This window comes from Halichoerus grypus, chromosome 1 (assembly GCF_964656455.1).
Source record: "Halichoerus grypus chromosome 1, mHalGry1.hap1.1, whole genome shotgun sequence".
Lineage (NCBI taxonomy): Eukaryota > Metazoa > Chordata > Mammalia > Carnivora > Phocidae > Halichoerus > Halichoerus grypus.
Genome location: NC_135712.1, coordinates 38,282,221 through 38,295,867, shown reverse-complemented (window position 1 = coordinate 38,295,867; position 13,647 = coordinate 38,282,221). Strand labels below are relative to the sequence as shown.

At 35.4% G+C, this 13,647-nt stretch overlaps 1 protein-coding gene and 1 pseudogene across 3 annotated transcripts in view; one reads left to right on the top strand and one right to left on the bottom strand.

Moving 5' to 3' along the window:
- Nucleotides 1-13,647, bottom strand: part of CADM2 (cell adhesion molecule 2) — a 1,094,969-nt gene that overhangs the window by 255,022 nt on the left and 826,300 nt on the right. The window lies entirely within an intron of this gene.
- Nucleotides 6,612-6,721, top strand: LOC118541900 (U6 spliceosomal RNA; annotated as a pseudogene).

The window sequence follows — 13,647 nt, the reverse complement described above, 5'->3', positions numbered from 1 at the left end:
TTAAATACCCTTAGGATATGTGGTTTCCAAAATCAATTCAAAAGCCAGTTTTGTAGACAGTCAAACTTCTTCTCAAGCTTTGAATTGCCTTTTACTTCTGGTTATAACCTGGAGAGAGCATCAGGTTAACTGATCCTTTTCTCTTTTGACTCTTTGTGGCTCAAGGTTGTCATTTAATTCAATTTCAGAGAGTCTTTCCAAAGAAGTTACTAATTTTCCCAATTAGCAAAATTAATATGTTATCAAATTAAGGATTCATTTTTAGTGCATTCATTAAACAAATATTTTGGGGACTTACTACATGCTTTGCCTGATATGAATCAACATTTGAAAGATGCACAGAGGAAGAGAAACTTGCTAAGGAGACTGCAGAGTTGGGAAACTTTGTGAGAGGGTGTGAAGGCAGGGGAGAAGGCAGTCTAGGTGTGGTACATAACTCTTTCTTTATTCGCCCAACCCCATCTATAAGGATTTCTGAAATGCATTGTTCATATCATTTGAGGCCTTATTTTAAAAGGATCCTTTCTTTGGCTAAGCTCAGTACCATCCTAGATTTCAGAGGAGTTATTCTTAATCAAACAAGTGTATGATCAAATGTAAAGGAAACAAAACTTCCAATTTGGACTCGTAGAGGTTAGCTATTTTTCCAGGCAGCCTATGTCCATCATTTTCTCCTCCCCTCCTTGTGTTTATTCCCTTTTGTTATTTGCATAAATATCAGTCTCCTTGAGTTGCTTCTAAGATAATTAAAGGGCAGGTGATGACATCATCTTACTTATCTTTGAATCAGTTACATTGCTTAACATTCTGTATTGAGAGTTGGAGCTTCCAGTGGGGGCTCATTGTCCAAAATGAAAGCATCTTCTTAGAGCAGTGGCTGGCCTTGTAGGGGAACCTGTGACAGGAGAATGACTAAGTCTGCTGCATTTGTTCATGGTCAAAATAGAGAGGCAGGAGGAGAGACTAATTCTTTACTGAGAAAAAAAAATACGGAAAATTTAAATAAAATCCTTATTAGTATATTATCTTAAGACATTTTTTTGAAGTTCTAATTGAAAATCATGAAGGAGTGTACATAAGATATAACAGATGTAATCTAGAATAGACACATCCAATACCATTGTCAGCACCCAAAATGGGACATAAAAAGAAAGACTGCCAAATTTATGCTCCAAAAGGGGAAAAACATACAAGACAATAACTTTTCTTGAATATTGAGTATAATAAGCCCTACCTAAACCCTCTTAGGTGGACAGGATGCTGAGATGGAAAATATTTTACTTTCCTTTCCTGGTCCAATTTCCCTTTCATCAACATCCATTTTAAATATTTATTTATTTATTTTGAGAGAGAGAAAGAGAGAGAATGGCAGGAGGGGCAGAGGGAGAGGGTGAGGGAGAGACTCTCCAGCAGACTCCCTGCACATGGAGCCTGATGTGGGGCTCGATCGCACAACCCTGAGATCATGACCTGAGCGGAAACCAAGAGTCGGCTGCTCAACTGACTGAGCTACCCAGGTGCCCCAACAGCCATTTTCATAGTACCCTTCCTCTGTTATCGCATCTTCTACAATCACTAAGCCAATGGTAAATATATGAAAACTACAGCTAAACTTATCTGAGCATTCACAATATTCTAGGCACTATTCTAAGTGCATTTCTTCTATCAGTGATTTACTTTTCATGCCAACCTTGTCATCATCTCTACCTTGAAGATGTGGGAACAGATGCAAAGAGAGCTTAAATAATGTGCCCACAGTCACACAGCTACAAAGTACAGCATCCAGGTTCTGAACCCTCCTACTCGGTCTTCAGACCTCACACACTTAACCAAAAAACTGCTTGGAAAAGAAAGTGAACTTAATTCTGACTGAGTAACTGCTATAAGATAAGCATGGAGTTTGGAGTTAAACATTTCAAAGATGCATTTAAATTTTTACATCTATTTTTAATAAGTGAAGGAACATTTGAAATTCAAGTAAAAGCTGTGATGTGCTAGAGCTGGCTCATCCCAGCTCATGAGAGCCAACCGAATGTAACTCTTCTCACTTTATGCTCAAAGACATACCCTGCTAGCTTCAAATGGACCTCAGTGAGAGTCTTTTCACTATGGAGATTGGCAAACAGCTCAAGTCAGTGTTTTGTTTTGTTTTGTTTTTTCTCCACAGAGGCAGTTGTTAATCATTTACATAGCACACCACTGGAAAAGCCACCTTTGATGTCTCTTGTTGGGGCTCTTACCTACATATTTAGCATAAATATTTTGGTTTTTTTTCTGAAAACCAATGAACTCTTTCCAATGCAATACAGCTCTATTTTTGAAGTTCTTCTCTTCATATTTTGAGTCTCTTCAGTCCCCTTTCCCCTTTTCCTCAAATCATTTTCCAAGAGTCCTTTTTTCCTCCCACTCATCATTTTTCCAAAAAAGTCCTTCAAATTGATCTCTTTTTCCTCTACACTGTTGAACTGATAGTTTTCTTAGGCTACCAAGTTTATTTCTAACTAGCGTCAGGGATTGAAAACCATTTAGGCTAGTTTCAGTAGTTATATGGAAACAATTTGCTGATTTATTGCTGTGAAAGACATTTGAATGAAGAACAATTATTCAGTAGTCTGCAAAGATGGCTTTCCTGACCCTGTCTTTAAATAGCAGACAGAGAAGCTGCCATTATTCCTTCAATGTTTCTATTTCTCATATACTTAGGGAAAAATGGCTCAAACCTTTTCTTGTCTGGATCAGGAATTACCAAATTCAAAATCAGGTCAGCTGAGTCTTGACCCCTGTTGACCTCAGTTAGTTAAGAGCTGTCCTTGCTTCCCACATTTCAAGCACACTTTCACTGACTGACCACCAAGCACCCAACACACTGTCACACAGTACATAAAGAAGCAAATTCTAAGATCATGGCCACCTCGACCTTGCTGACAGGCTGTGATGTGCAATTACCGCAGAGATGCAATAAGCAAAGCGGCAAAGAGAGATCTTTGAAGCCAGCAGTATTGTTGAAAGAGAGCAGACAGGGCAAAAACGCATGTTTGAACACTGATCCCAAAACATGGCTCTGCTTCCAGAAACGTCATCATTCAAGCCTTGCTATCTCCTGAATGTATGAGTGAAGGCGATGGTTTTCTCCATCTCTCTTCCTGCACTAAAGATTAAATGTGGGCCGCAACAGTGGATCAGTGCACACGGTGCATGAGTGCTTACTTACTCAGGGCAATAATCACCTGAGATATATCTAGACAGACAGGCGGAGGCTGAGTCTTTGCACATCTGAGAGGGACTGAGTTACAGTCAGCGGTTGGTCAGGGTACATGATCAACTTTTGTGGGCTGTTTAACAGGAACCAAGGACCCTCATTATTTTTCTTTCTGAAAATGAGCACAACTTTCTCAGAGGAAGAACTGGACTTAACAACAGTGAGGGGGAACAAACAAAAACAAGATGTGAAGAGAATTTAAGATCTCGCTTTTCAATAAGAAATCATAAACTTCTCATGAGATAAACATGCCCCATATTTTGGTTCTTCCTTTGGGAATATATTTATACTTTGTGAAAACTGTCAACTAAGTCTACAAAATTGTTTAATTCGACAGAGTCACTGGCATCTGAAGCGAGTGGCATATATGATGCTTTGACTTGTTTTTAAATATTTTTGTGGCCTCTCAAGAACCCCACCTTAAATGCAAAATACTGGTCTCATTAAGGTTCTCGTATTTTGGTTATGAAAAGCACAGGTGCCAAATGTATCCGTAGATACACAGTATTGTTACAGGTTCTTAAATATAAGAAATGGACAGAAATAGGCAATTCATTTCTAAATGAAATACAAAGGTAGCTTACTATTCTTTAGGTCTCCCCCCCTCCAACTCTTCTCAGCTTTGTGTTTCCCTCCCCGCTCTCATCTGTTCAACAGGTTTGGGATTTATACAAAGAACCTGAATCTTAGAAAGTTCAAGATCATTCTTGTTGCTTAGAGTCTAAAAATATATCTAAATGCACACACAGCATGCTATTACTTCCACCAAATTACTGAAGGCGTTCTAAACAAATAACCTTCTAATGCGAAAGTTGTGGCTCAGTAGTTGTGTGTACTGAAACACGTATTGCATCCTAAAGCCTAGTGGGTTGAAAAGCACAAATGCTATTAATGCAAGCTTAAAATTCTCAAGAGAAGTACAATAAATGCTCTATCATGTGAGAAAGGGAACTGGAGGAAAAATTAAGACTGATAACTAAGTGCAAAACGTTTCCATTTTTGAAATGTCCCTCTGTTCTTTCAAATATTTAGAATTCTCTAGCAATTTTCCTGTGATTTCATTCTAGCTTTTAGGTTTGTCTGAACAACTTTCGGTACTCTGTTTTCCTAGGTGACCGCATATAATTTATTTTCCTTTGACTCCATCCCTTCCGGATTCAGCTTGTCTTATAGCGTAGAACACCTGGTCTCCACCTTCTGTGCCACCCCTCTGCCCAGCCACTGTGGAGCATGGCCATCAGTCTGGTGCTGCTTGCCAGTTTCCATAGAGACAGGAAGCACTTTGGAGACCTGTGTTCCATTGCAACTGCCAGACCAAGGAAGGGAAGAAACAAAGCTGGCGGGCAGTGGGTCTTGCAAGGCCAGGAAGGTTGGAAGGGCTTTCTCCTCCTGATATTAGAGCATGACAATGCCAAACTGGCAGCTTCAGCAGTTACAATCCCGGAGACCAGATCCTGGTGTTCACTGTGGCCACTGTGAGCGACCCATCCTGCTCCTGACTCCTGGAGCAGAATCTCTGTGTACTCAAAGCTTGGCCCAGGGCCTTTGTTGGCTTCTGATCCATGACAAAAGGCTCTTTCAGATTTACAGTGGCTCCCACAGCTCCTGACCCAGAGAATCATAATTCTCCTGTAGAAATTTCACCTCTCTTCCCCTTTTCCAGAATGTGATAATAGTTTTTTCTGGACACTCATAGCAGACCAGGAAACCAATGGGATTACCATTGGTTTGTTTCCAATTAACCTGCACAGTGACTGCGAGTAGGTGACCCAGTTAACTGCGCAACATCATAACAAAACTAGTTACCATTTGCTGTGTCTATGATAGAATTTATAATTAGAGTCAATTCTTGATTATCAGGATCAGGGCTGGCCCTGAAGAAATTTGTAATGTAGGTGAAATATAACATCAGCACCTTCCCCTACATTTCTTTCTTTCTTTCTTTTTTTTTTTTTAAGATTTTTTTTATTTGACAGAAAGAGAGACAGCCAGAGAGAGAACACAAGCAGGGGGAGTGGGAGAGGGAGAAGCAGGCTTCCCGCAGAGCAGGGAGCCCGATGCGGGGCTCGATCCCAGGACCATGGGATCATGACCCGAGCCAAAGGCAACGCTTAACCATCTGAGCCACCCAGGTGCCCCATCCCCTACATTTCAAAAATGTTTTTGTGAGATTGTATACCTCAGCCTTCTGTATTATAGATATCCCAGCAGTTTATCTTCCTACCCAAAGTAAATTTCTCCAATTTCATCCATTAAATTTATATTACTCAGCCATATCACAAAGTTTATATTTTCCTTAATTTATAAAATTCTGAGTTTCAGAGAATATAAAATCCTAGGAAATGCTGTTTTATGTTTTTGCCTAGTGTTCTTGCCTTGTATTGCTTCAGTATGTTTTAAAACATTATCCAATTTTTAAAAGAATGCCCAATATTTTAAAAACATATATTTGTACAAAACCGGTTATTTTCATTCTTTGCTTGTTTTTTTGCCTATTATTCTGTCAAAATGCATGATAAACAAAAAGTTATTAAAATATCATAGACTCAGACTAGATTAAATATAAATATATCTAGCTTTGTAGCTGAAATAGATTTTTGAAATAAAAACATTAAAATATATTTGTTTTTATTAATTTATCTATATTTAATTTAATCCCTAAAATGTTTTGAATCTTCTCAAAAATTCAAAAATAATTTATTGAATGAACATGTATAGTTTTTCAAGAAAAAATGAACTTGATGAATTGTTCACATTCATATTCATAAAGCTGTTTCTCTTCCTATTCATATAGATCTTCAAATATTGTAATGTGGAAAAATAAAAAGCAAAGGAAATAATTTTAAAATGAAAAGTAAACTACATGTCTCACAAAGCATTATAAAAGAATAAGAGAATTTTTAAATTATTTTTATAAGTTCAAAAAAGGCTAACATGTAATTATCATGTGTGTATAAATTCATTTTATCTTTCTAGAATATTGCTTTCAGGGTGAATGAGCAAGACTTAGATAGAACTGACTAGCTTTACTTGCTAACTGATGAACATTTGAGAGGCAGCCTTCCAGAGAAAAGAAATTTATGACCACAATCACAGTCTAGTTCACAGTGAAGCTCAATCACGTAACTAAATTCTAAATTGAGATGTCAACCTGGAGGAAATATTCTGGAAAGGAACACACAGATGGTAGGACTCTTCTGAAGACAGGGTGAGGAATATAGTGCTGAATGTACAATAATCAATCTTCCGGAAGCAAAAAAAAAAAAAAAAAAAAATGTACTGGGTGGGACGTAACTGTTTAAAATTGAAGTTCCTGGGGAAAACTTCAACCTGAGACTAAAAAGGGGGAAAAGTGCTCACTTCAGCAGCGCATATACTAAAACTGGAAAGATACAGAGAAGATTAGCATGGCCCCCGCACAAGGATGACACATAAGAAGGGGGAAAATGATAACCCATATTTTCCATGTCACCCTGTAGGTCTTAGGATGTCCAGATACTTAAAGAAAGGAACAAATAAAGTTGAATTATAATACATTTTAGAATATTTAATAACCTCAAGGAAAATTAAAATTCCTAATAACATTTCTAGGAGCAAATTAAATGAAAAAAAATGCAAGAAAATAAAGCAAGCATTATTAAATCCCAACTTCAAATACACAATTGCTTAAAAAATACAAAATACAGCTAGCAAAATAAGGTAAACATAGTAAGGAAAGGAATATATTGAGAAGACAATTAGGACTTCAGTATGGTTTTTATGCTGGTATTCCCTCATTCCAGATGAAAAAATATATATATACCAAATCAAATTAATTGTTGCCTAATATATTGTTGCTAATTAGTGATTTCACTTAGTTGTAGGAGACATATTTTGATAACATCTTTCTTTTGGATTGTGCCACATATTTGCATACTCAGCAAGCATAAAATTGTATTGACTATTAGCCAAGTTGCCTATAGATTAATGTTCTTTTCATATTTTATTCTCTGCAGAAAATTTAAATAATTGCATTGGAACATTGAATAGATATATTCATGTAAAAGAGCAACAGAGATGTCTATTTGAATTATAACTCTTTGGATTAAAGGATGCAATAAGAAATTTTGAGATGTCATAGATACACTTAAGATATATCTAAGAAAAAATATGATATCAAACATGTTGTCCAATAATGTGCAATCAGTTCATATTAGGCGTATGAACTATACACATGAATGCATACAACGTTAAGGCTCTCTGAAAATTATCTTCACCTTTGTAGTGGATTTTGCCTATAAGATATACTTTATGAAATTAATTTATTCAACAAATATATTCTTTGTGCCAAGAATGTGCTTAAAATGGTAGGTGCTAGAGATAAAACTATGAACAGGCTAGAAATGATGTACAGTTTTATCTTTAGAACTTACAGCCTAGAGATAAGCAGTAAAACAAGAAAACAGAAATTTATACAGGAAAGCTGGCTAAGAAGGTGGTGAAATTTCAGCTGAAACCTAAATGGGGAGAAAGACCCAGCCATTTAAAAATTGCCAGAGGACAAAATGTTGGAGAGGGGTGGCCAGTATTCGAAAAGTAAGTTACCTGATGTAAAAGATCCTAAGCCAGAGGCAGGAAAGAGGTTGAATATTGAAGGAACTAAAAACAAAACAAAACAAAACAAAAAACAAAAACTACTGAGTCTGGTGCCTGAAAAACAACAGACTAATGGCCCAATACAAGGTAGGAAAGAACGTCAAGGCCACGTCATGCAGGGCTTTTTATGTCTTCATAAGGAGCTCACATTTATTCTAACAAGCAATGGTAAGCCATTGAGGGGAGCGACTGAATATAAATTCAGGGAAGACACTGTTTTTCTGGTAATTAATCATTATTCCTGAATCAAGGATTTTTAGTCTTTGAAATGAATCACCGTAAAAATAGTGTTTATAATCAAGAACCTTATTGAGAAAATATCAAAGAATTCATTAAATCATAGGATAATTTGTAAAGGTAACTAATCTTGGTATTTTTTTTATTTTATACTGTAAATAATCTAGTAAATGGAAACCCATGTTTCACTGACTTGACTTTGTACCAAAACAGAATCGTTACCTATATTTCCATATCTGCCCCCCAACTCTTTGAGAGACAATTTATTCCTTACTTCCACTCTGAAATGTCATTGCTTTGGGAAGTGCCTTGTTATTAATAATGGAGAATTTCTGTTTTATTGCTTGTTTTAAAAGCTGCAGTGGTTATCTGGGAGAAAAGAAAGTACTGCTGGTAAACTATCTATGGATGTACACACTATTTTTAAAACAGTGTTCTTTTTCAAAGATGTATTTCCCTGAATGGATAACAACACCATGCTTTCAAATAAATAATGAGTTCCCAAAGGACTGCAAAGTGAGGTAATAAAATATTTGAATTTTTCTCCTGCATAAGAGTGTCTTTTATAAACTTTATAAAACAATTCTTCCTTTGATTAATATAATAGAAATGAGTATTTGCTGTTCTGTTCTGTGCTGTTCTAATAACAGTATTTTTATGCCCCAGGAAACTATTAGTATGTGAACCTGAGACATGTGGAAAATTCTTGATAGCAGAGGCAGAAACACATGCTACTTTTCATTCTCTAACAGGCACATGACATTGCCATGGACATAGTGGGCACATATTTTTGAACACATGAGACGCGTTCACAATGATACCACCTGAATTATGTAAGTGTTGATCAATATGTGGTAACATAAATCAACTTGGACTATTCTCTAAGGAACAAGCTCTCTTTTGAAAAAAAAATGTAATAACACAGTGGTTAATAGGATGTGTTTTTCACTGTTTGATCATTTCTGAATGCACAAAGATTTCATTAATGTTGATTTCACCCATCTTGTCTATGTTTACGTGCTTTGATGTTCAAGTCCTTTGTAGTGCCACATTAGATCTAGGGGAACACTGCCCTATGAGAGCAAGTGGAAACTGCTGTGGGAGAATATTAAAATGAAACTTAATACTTTGTATACATTTGTGCAGATAAGTCAGCTCAAAGAATTCTACTTCTGATGAGGCAGAAAAAGAATTAATGCCATCTTTTCATATCCCTTTTTGGGGTTACTGTATTTTTTTATCTGTTAATAGAAAATTATAATGAATTGGAATGTTTCAAATGGAAATTATTAAAATCAAACTTCAATAAAATAAAGTGAGTTGGAATTGAAAATATCTCAACTGATTCCTTAAATTTTAAGAATGCATGTTCTGGAGAGATGGTTGCAAAATGATAACTGAAAAAAAATTATTGATAGCAACACCAGTGATCCCTTCACTACAATACTGGAAATCAAGGGTTAACAGCTGGTTCTTGGGCTTTCCTTCAGTTTCGGGAAATCCTAAAAAGTTGACTCTTGGTTGAATCATCTTTGCAATTCAAGGAGTTCATGGGTGTATACTGGATCCAAAATAAATGAGAACTGGGGAGGTGGTTGTGTACTAGACTAAGCACCTACATTTCATTGTTGGGAGTATTTACTGAATAATAAATGAGGACTGACTAAATGATGTTGTACCAGAGAATGGGAACTGGTGACATAATCTTGTGAAGGCTGCGTGACTACTAAGGCATCAAAACTGAAGAGACTCCAGGGGTGCCTGAGTGGCTGAGTGGGTTAAGCGTAGGGCTTCTGTTCAGATCATGATCCTCTTGGGGTCCTGGGATATAGCCCAGAGTTGGGCTCCCGGCTCAGCGGGGAGCCTGCTTCTCCCTCTCCTCTGCGGCTCCTCCTGCTTGTGCTCTCTCTCACTCTCTCTCAAATAAATAAATAAATAAAATCTTAAAAAAAAAAAAAAAGAAAAGAAAAAGAAAGCTGAATAGACTCCAGAGCTGGAGGCTTCTCTGAGGTATAGTACCTAAATCGACTCAGTCTAGTCTTGGATAAGGAGTAACTGTGCACACTCAGAAGCATTTCAGGGAGTCACAAAGCTTCTGCTAGTTCTTGATATCCTTGTTGTATCACTTGTCTTGTGACCTTCGGATACACTTGATGTTGGATAAAGCCTGTTGTGTCATGGGTATTATCATATACATGAAACCAAGAATTGTGCGGCTGTTCTAGTAAAGTGGGCCCTGCAACCAGAATATCAGATTAATAAAAAGTATCATTTCGGCATAGTCTGTCTGCTGAAGTAAATGCTCTTCCAATAAGAATAGAGTAGTCGCATTATCCATGCTTAAAACTGTTCCTGTTTGTCCTGTTTCCTTTCCAGATCAGATTGAAACTAAACAGACTGCCATATTTCATGAATTCTACATATAATTTGTGCAACAACGGATTTTCATTTCAAATTCCTACTCTTACATGCTTTGACAGATCTGAAACCAAAGATGTATGCTGTGTTAGATAGATAAATATAGATAGATAAATATAAGATATGTATTTTTCTCTATATATAATATATAAATAAGATGTATATTACATGATGCATATTATTAGTAACAGCTGATACATCTCATTGCTTAAATTTAGATATCCATTGAATGCTGTGTTTTGCAAAAATTTTAATCTGTACCTTGGAAGGTACAGATTTTTCAAATTTAGGGCACTGAATATGATAAGCCACAGACACAGAGAATAATTGTAAAAATAAAACAAAACAAAACAAAAATTGCAAGTGTTTGAGGTATTGGCAGCAAGATGGCAATAAGTATACACTTCTGAATACAACTATTTTTGAAATAGCAAATGTGTGTGTGTGTTAAAAATCAATAATTATATTTAGTAATAATTCATTAAATTTATGTTCACGACTATACTCCCAAATCTCACCATTTAAATAACTGACCAGCTAATTTAAAGGTACCTACAAAGATGACTATAAAAAAAATGTGGTACATAATTTTTTGACAAACTTTTTCTCACCAAGAACAATAACTGGCTCTTCACATTTAAAGGTCAAATCTCTGTAAGCAAAGTTCTAAATGCATGGAATCCATCATTACTCAAAATTGTCTAATGTATGATAAAATTCAATAAAATCTGCTATTTGTTACAATTTGAATTTCATTACTACTAAACTCATAATTTATAATGCCATGATAGTTACTTTAAAAATATATAATGCTTATTTAATGAGGGAATTTTGACATGTAATGTGCTTCCTTATTTTTTCTTGATTAAGCTTGTGTAGCCCCAGGGCACAGGAAATATAGATTCATATGGCAGGGTTGATAAGCATCAACTCTCCCTGATGACTTGGGCCAGCAAGCTGCCCATGAATCCAGCAGATGTTTCTACTATCTGGGCCAATGGAAACCTTATGGACCTTTTTTCCTTCATCTCCTCCCAGGAGCAAATGTTAACACAGCAGAAATTTGGATAAATGCCAAATAGAAAGCAGAAGTGTTGGTGAGAAAATAGGGTACACTCTTATCCATAAATAGTGGTCATCAGTGGTTTGAACTGAGTATTAAGCCATTTTTAATGGCTTATTTTTGTGCATTTGCTACTTCATTTAACCAAATCCCTATAAATACTTCTGTTTATAACATAATACAACAGCATTTATCGAAACACATAGATCTAACTTTGAATATGCTAGTTGTTTTAAGATATAAACCAGAAAAAAAAAAAAGAATCTGAATATAAAAAGTAGGATAGTTGTTTATTTCTAATAATATTTTTCTTATATGAATGGGAAAACTGCCTAAGTGTCAACTTGTAGATTACTAAACTTAATTTACATTTTGTTGACGTCATGTTAAAAAAGTGCAAAAGCAGGCTCAGTTTTGATAAAAATTTCCAAGACAAAAACAATTAAAGGATTAATCTCAGCACTCTTTATTGTATAACATTCTTATTTAGCTGAATTTTAAATATATACTCTCAAGAACGCAGTCTGATTAAATTCATGTAGCTGTCCCTTATCTGTCTCTGCATCTGCCCACCCTCACTCACACTGACCCAGTGAAGTGCCCATCAGTCTTGTAAGATTTAGTTTTTTATCACCTATATTCAAATTCTGTATTTTAGAATTCTCTCTTGCCTCCATATAAGTTTTCTCCTCTAACCAAACATTAATTTAAAGGGGAAGTTTTTAAGAGGTGGCATATGTTTCTTAGACTCCAAAACTATGTATTTCCCCCATTAATTATAGTATAACAGGATATATTTCTTGCTGACACAGGGATAAAAAAAGTTAGGAAAGAAATCTGAATAGAGAAATAATTTACTGTTTGTTAATTTTTACTTATTCTAACATTATTTATTGTACACCTACTATGAGTAAGGCACATCAAATGCAAATGAAAAGAAATAACAAAGTGTAGAAGCATATTACATACTATAATACTTGATAGGAGTTGTTTCAATAAGGTCAACATTGACAACGTCCTATGATATACTCAATCCACGCACAAAGCCATGTTGAGTGGGTGCTTGACAGAAGACTTATTTTCATTTGCTTCCATGATTACTTTAGAAAGGGCATGTCTTTCTGACTGAAGTAGCAAGGTGTAAGTAGCTAAGAAATATTGGCAATATTTTTAAATGCTTCCTGTGCAGAGCACTTATGATAGGTATAATAAGAAAAGACACTCGCTCGTATAACTATCCAGTGCCAAACATTTAATAGTTTTCACCCTTGTACTCTAATTGTCAGAAACGTAATTTTAAATTATTTCAAGGATTTTGTGGGTATTACTTAGCTTTGTAAATGAGAATAGAAATTCTGGTCCAGAAAGCTGGCAAACATAGCCATGAGAGAGAGGCACTATAGAGATTTAATTGCCTGCAAATGTATGATTTGCAAGCTGTGCAAACAGTCTTTGGTTAAACAAGGAATCAAGATGATGGAGATTTTACATCTTAGTGAAACAACTACAGACACAATTCTTGGTTTTTATAATGAAAAAAGCCTCACCAAATAGACTATCTTTTCATTCTCTATATTATTTTTGAGAAGGAGGACTTTAAAAGTCTTTCAAAAGGCTCAGAATTAATGAAATAACATAAAAGAATCAACAATAGGCTCATACCTACACCATATAAGATAATCGAAATATTGTGTGTTATGAGATAATGGATAGAACCTAAGGGTGGAAAGAGGCATTTAAATCCATATTCCAATATGAACAAATCATTCTACTTCTAGTTATTGCCTTAATCATTCTAGCATATGTCAAAAGTTATCAAAAATATATATTAAGTTTATAAAATATTCAATTATTTCAGTATTAAAATAATTTGAGGTTTAAAAATAACAGCAAGATAAAAAAAAAAAAAACAGCAAGAATTAAAGACCAACTGATGAAACACAGAATGGAAAGAATACAATTGAGAATGACTTTGGGTTTCCAGATAGATGATAGAATAAATGGTAGTGTCACTAATTAAGATCTAGGCACAAAA